Raw genomic sequence first — 5,672 nt, 5'->3', positions numbered from 1 at the left:
TATAAAAAATTGAATATCGTAATAAATTGTCACTGGTATGTAATTATGTACGGAAATATAGATATTGCTATGGTTCTTTATTTAAAGCACGTTTCATTATAGTCTACTCGAACAATGGGATGAGATTAGGACGATAATAGTGAAAACGAGTAATGAAAATATCAAGACTAATGAAAATATTGAGACAAAACGTGTCACACTTTTTAGTTCTCCAACAGAAATCTTCCAAGAACTCGTAATCTAATCTAGGCTGGAAAATAGAAAGCCGAAATCACCTTTAATGGAACGTGAACGAAAAGGAAAGATGGAAAACGAAAAATAAATAAATAAATTTGATATAAACAACTTTTTTTGAAATTAACACAATTTAAAAATTCGTTGATATTTAAGCCGTGAATTAAACAAATTCCTAAATGAGATTTAATGGTTGGTAATTTGTTTAAAAAACCAGACTTCCGATAGCAAGGTCATATTTCTAACCTATCATTGCTCCATACCGATCAAACACGCAAGCTTTAAACAAACGACTAACAAGAAACGGATAGACAACCCTCATAACTTTGCTGATGGAGAAGTTGCCGTCAGGCTACGGGGAACTCGCACAGTACTATGTCACGAAGGCCAACGTTTCCATGTTGCCACCGTCGACGTAATCTTCGCTTCGTCGTATTTTATATCATTACACCTTATAAGCTTCCTTACTCACATAAGGTTAGACTTTGAGAATGCCTGGGAAGAGAGTGTGGAATGTTGAGGTTGAAGTTAAATAAATGTGAAAAGTTGTGTGAAAACATTCCTACTCTAGAGATTATTTCACATCTTTTATTCACTAGAACTGGAGAATAAATTTTAAATAAAAACTATTTCTATGCGCAACCTATAGTTGCTTCAATACAGAAGCTAACATTTAACGTTACTCCACTTTAATCCTGGAATTGAAGGTTTCGTAATCATGTTTATTACACAACTTGAATCTAAAAATGAGACATTATTTAGTGTCGACAGAAAACCTGTAACGAAATGTTAAATAAAAATTACAGAAACGAGATCTTAAAGATCTGGAATCGAATGACAGAAGAATCGATATACAGCGAATATATTTTAATATTAATAACACTTGGAAATTCCGACATTTGTTGGTAGAAAATGGTGTTAGAAACGTTTACAACACATGTAGGCCTATTTATTTTGTACGTATGTATGTATGTATGTATGTATGTATGTATGTATGTATGTATGTATGTATGTATGTATGTATGTACGTATGTATTCACACTGCAAATGGGTAAATACGCGGTGGCAGTGGTAACTAATTACACTCAATAATTAGAATTAATAATAAATTACAATTCACAATATTAATAATAAAATAATAATATCAGTGCAAATCTGACTTTCAGGTAGTAGCTCCCTGTAAAGCAGGTTTGAATAATTTCATTCGTTACTGGAGGTACGTTAACAGAAAGCCACAATTTAAGCCACACAGCATTTGTGTGCACTCATAATTGAGTTCTGGCGTCTTGTCAGCTCATTTGAGTTGTGTGGATATAAAGGAAAAATTGTGACGGTGTCGTGTATAGTTCCTGGGGTAGCTCAGTCGGTAGAGCGTTCGCGCGCTAAGCGAAGGGTCCCGGGATCGATACCCGGCCCCGGAACAATTTTTCCTTGAAATTATTCAATAATATCAGTATATAACAATATTAACAAAGAGCATCCTAAATTAAATGAAGCACAATCACTTAATATAACATAATTAATTAAAGTAAATCTAATTTATATCTTAACCCTAAATTCGAACTCAAACCCACGAGTATATATATATATATATATATATATATATATATATATATATATATGATGTATGTTCATACTTGTATAAGTACCTTTCAGCACTACACTCATTTCGCTATCAATTCACTCACTGCACTGAAACTATGAAACATTTTACTGACACTATCCTGATTTCACTAACACTTCAAAAACATTTCACTGTTCAAATATTTTTCACTACCACTATAGATTTGTGAAAGATAAAAATGTATATATAAATATATATTTCTACTTATACCTTACAATTTATGAACTAAGTGAAATATCGTAGATTTGGATTATAGATAATGTATTTTATGAAATTAGCCAGGACACGAATGTTTGCCTTATTTGGGTGCATTTCAAATGATTTTAATTTGATAAATGTTTTGGAAAATAACCTTATAATTATGCGTGTAATAATTGAAACTTTTATGTAGTTTCATCTCATCGTCAAATCTGTGACTTTACATTTGCATACATAATGGATCATGTATTATAATTTAAATTGTGATTTAAACGAGCTCCGTCCGCTATTCTTTTTGCTATACCGTCCAAATTACACTGACTTAGAAAATACTCGAACCAGTGAAAGGATGAGTATCCTTTATATCTAATGGTTTGTTTCTTTTTGCATTCTGTTTATTTAGCCATTTGCATACTATTTATAATCGATATTGACGATTAACATATGTTTTTAAGCCGCATATATGGCTTCACTTTCTGGTCAGGTCATGTTAATTTATGGTCAATAAATTCGATATCCAGTTTCTTCCTGGAGATATTTACATTTCCCCTACCATCATAACATCACTTTATCGTCTAAATCGTCGTCATCGTTATAATCATAATTGCGTCTAATCTGATTGAGGTTCTGGCTGATATTTATTTATTTATTTATTTATTTATTTCATCAATCATTGTTCACGTCATGGCGGATTAGATGTACTCCAGTTCTTAATCCGCCATCACTCTCTATACAAATATAACAGAAAATTAATACATTTGAACTTTTAAAAATAATACTAATAATGATAAAAGTAATAATAATCAACTAATAAGTCTACCTCTTTTATTTAAAACTCCTACTCTCTTAAGAATTACTCTGTTACTTCATTGACTAGTCTTCGTCTGGCTGATATGTACATCTATTATCGGGCAGTACATCTCACTTGACGATGTATGTCCGAGGAAAAACAATTGTTTATATACACTTGAAGTCTGATTAGTGTAATATGTAGCTAATCGGCGATGTATGCAATGGAAGGGGAAAGGAACTGGCTATTCTACTCCATTATCTCCTAGCTTAGTTGTCTCGTAAGTGGTGCCTTGTTGCTATCACTTATGAGGTTCAGACTTGTCTTCGGACAGTTGACTAAACAACAACCCTAAAGGGATAGTTCCAAGTCGTTTAAATGGCCGTTTTACGGACATACGATCTCCGGGATACACCATTATCCTCCCTCACGTGCTCCACAGGAGCTCCGAGAGGGGAAACGCGCTTCGACGTCACATATTGCCCAGTGGAAAATGACTGGCATATAATCTACTCTACAGAGACCAAAATAAGGTTGGACTGACATAAAACCTTGAGGAACTAAAATAGGTAGCCATGTGTAGTTTTCTTTAAGCATTATTATTATTATTATTATTATTATTATTATTATTATTATTATTGTTATTATTATTATTATTATTATTATTATTATTATTATTATACAAATACGAGTAGGCCTACTTTGCGCCATTTCATTGAGTAAGTACGAAAAACTTTATGTATGCCCAATCAGTGTTCACTGTAACATGAATTCAGATTTGGGTCAGAAGTTTCTGAAAGATCTAAAGAGTGACGTGTACCCGTACAGCTGCTGACGCAAAGCTTAGAAGAAAAGAAGCAGAGTCGCGCCGCTTGTGTCGTCGTACACTAGCCAGAGGCTTTGTTTCAACTGCGAGAAAAATTGTTGAGCAAGCTCAAGCTCACAAGATTCAAACGGCTGCAACGACTTCTCCGGAGATAAAACGCTTCATAACAGGAAATTAAGACTATTTTTCACATTCAAGTTTGCTGATGTTCTGGTCGACAAACAGCTGGATGGAGGCCGAATTCGGCACAAAAACTTTGACTCCAACTTTCATATTTTAATAGTCATAAGGTATTGCTCATATTCTTAAAATCGACTAGGGAAACAAGCTCCACTTTTTACTGTGTGCATGAAAATTAATGGGAAAACAAATTTTTAAGAAAACGAGATAGATTAATATTGAGCTTAATCTTGAGAGACGTTAGCATGAATATAAGTTATTACCTTCACAGTATCCCTCGCTCTGGCGTCGTGGTCTAAGGCATCCTGTCTAGAACTCGCGTTACGGAATGCGCGCTGGTTCGAGTCCTCGCGGGGGATGAAAATTTCTCATTAAATGTCTGCCAGTGTATGAGACCGGTGCCCACCATCATCGTGATGCACTTGGGAAGCTACCATAAGTAGCAAAATCCGGTTATGAAAGCCAGCTATAACGGCTGGGAGGATCATCGTGCTAATAACACAATACCATGATCGTTAACCTCTGCTTAGGCATGTGGACATGAGGCCAGCAGCCGGCTGATCGGTCTGGGCTCTTAAAGGGCTGTAGCGCCACAGATTATTATTATTATTATTATTATTATTGTTATTATCATTATCATTATTATTACTGTTACTGTTAATAAAATAATAAGGATTTTATATTTTAGAAATATTTAACGAAACATAAATGTACAATGTATTGTAAAGAATTCAAAATTTCTTAACATTGGCAAGAATTTGTTTGAAGTATTGGTTTATCTGGAGAATTGCATTAAGTTCTGGGATATAAATTACAGCTATTTGCACAGAAACAGACGCCGAACAAGAAAAATAGACAGGTTATCTTTTATAATATGTAGAGGATCAAGAATGTCAACATAATGGTGCAAGTAAATAAAAATAAGATAGATGGTGATAATAATGAAGCAGCAAACTATAAATTAATTATTGCATTTACTAACACAAAGAATGAATCCATTGTAAGTTTTAGAGGTTATTCTTATTGTCGGGAAACAAAATAAAGTATATAAAATTGAACTCTGGTGAAAGATATAGTATATTAAAGTAATTTTTAGACGTCCAGCGAGGCCTTCTGCTTGGTTCGAGTCCTCATGGCGGAAGAAATTTTCTCACAAAATCTCGACGATTGTATGGGACCGGCATTGTGATGAATTTGCGGAGCTACAGTGGGTAGTGAAATCCTCATTCTAAAGCCAGTTATAACGGCTCACATGGGAAACTGAAGAATTCCAAATGCTGTCTTGTTCGCTACAAGTATTACTATGGATTTTTCAACGAAAAATCTCAGGTCTGACCGGGATTCGAATCCGGACCGCCTGCGTTGAAGGTCTGGCCACTTGCCTACCGCAGGATTAAAATTCGTTTATACACACACTGAGGTCCACCATTATGGAGTGACGGTTAGCACGTCTGACCGTGAAACTAGCATGCCCGGGTTAAAATCCTTGTTGGGATATGTTATCTGGTTGACATTTTTTCTAGGCTCTCCTTCAACCTATTGAACCAGAATTGATGGGTAGCTTTCGGCGTTTGATCTCGGACTCACTTATCCTCTTTCATCATTAATTCCGTTTTATCCTATATTTAGGGCTAGCTCCGATGTAAATTCGGCTGTGGGCGCCACAAAACTTGGACCTCGTGGTATGTGGTCATTAGTTGCTGGTGGTAGTGTAATGTATTGTAGACTATCCCCTGGACACATGATAGTTCGTGGGACCGGAGTCGAGAGACTGCTGTGATGCCTGGAAGGAAAAGCAAAGAGATCATGTAGGCTGTATG

General features: G+C 35.1%; 1 non-coding gene across 1 annotated transcript; it reads left to right on the top strand.

Annotated features, from left to right (window-relative positions):
• The first annotated feature begins 1,581 nt into the window (after positions 1-1,581).
• On the top strand, positions 1,582-1,655 carry TRNAS-GCU (transfer RNA serine (anticodon GCU)). Its single transcript has one exon. It is a non-coding gene; the product is annotated as a tRNA-Ser (tRNA).
• The last annotated feature ends 4,017 nt before the right edge of the window (positions 1,656-5,672 follow it).

Source organism: Periplaneta americana, chromosome 5, assembly GCF_040183065.1.
Source record: "Periplaneta americana isolate PAMFEO1 chromosome 5, P.americana_PAMFEO1_priV1, whole genome shotgun sequence".
Taxonomy (NCBI): domain Eukaryota; kingdom Metazoa; phylum Arthropoda; class Insecta; order Blattodea; family Blattidae; genus Periplaneta; species Periplaneta americana.
The sequence above is the reverse complement of the archived record's forward strand: the minus strand, read 5'-3'. Positions and strand labels throughout refer to the sequence as shown.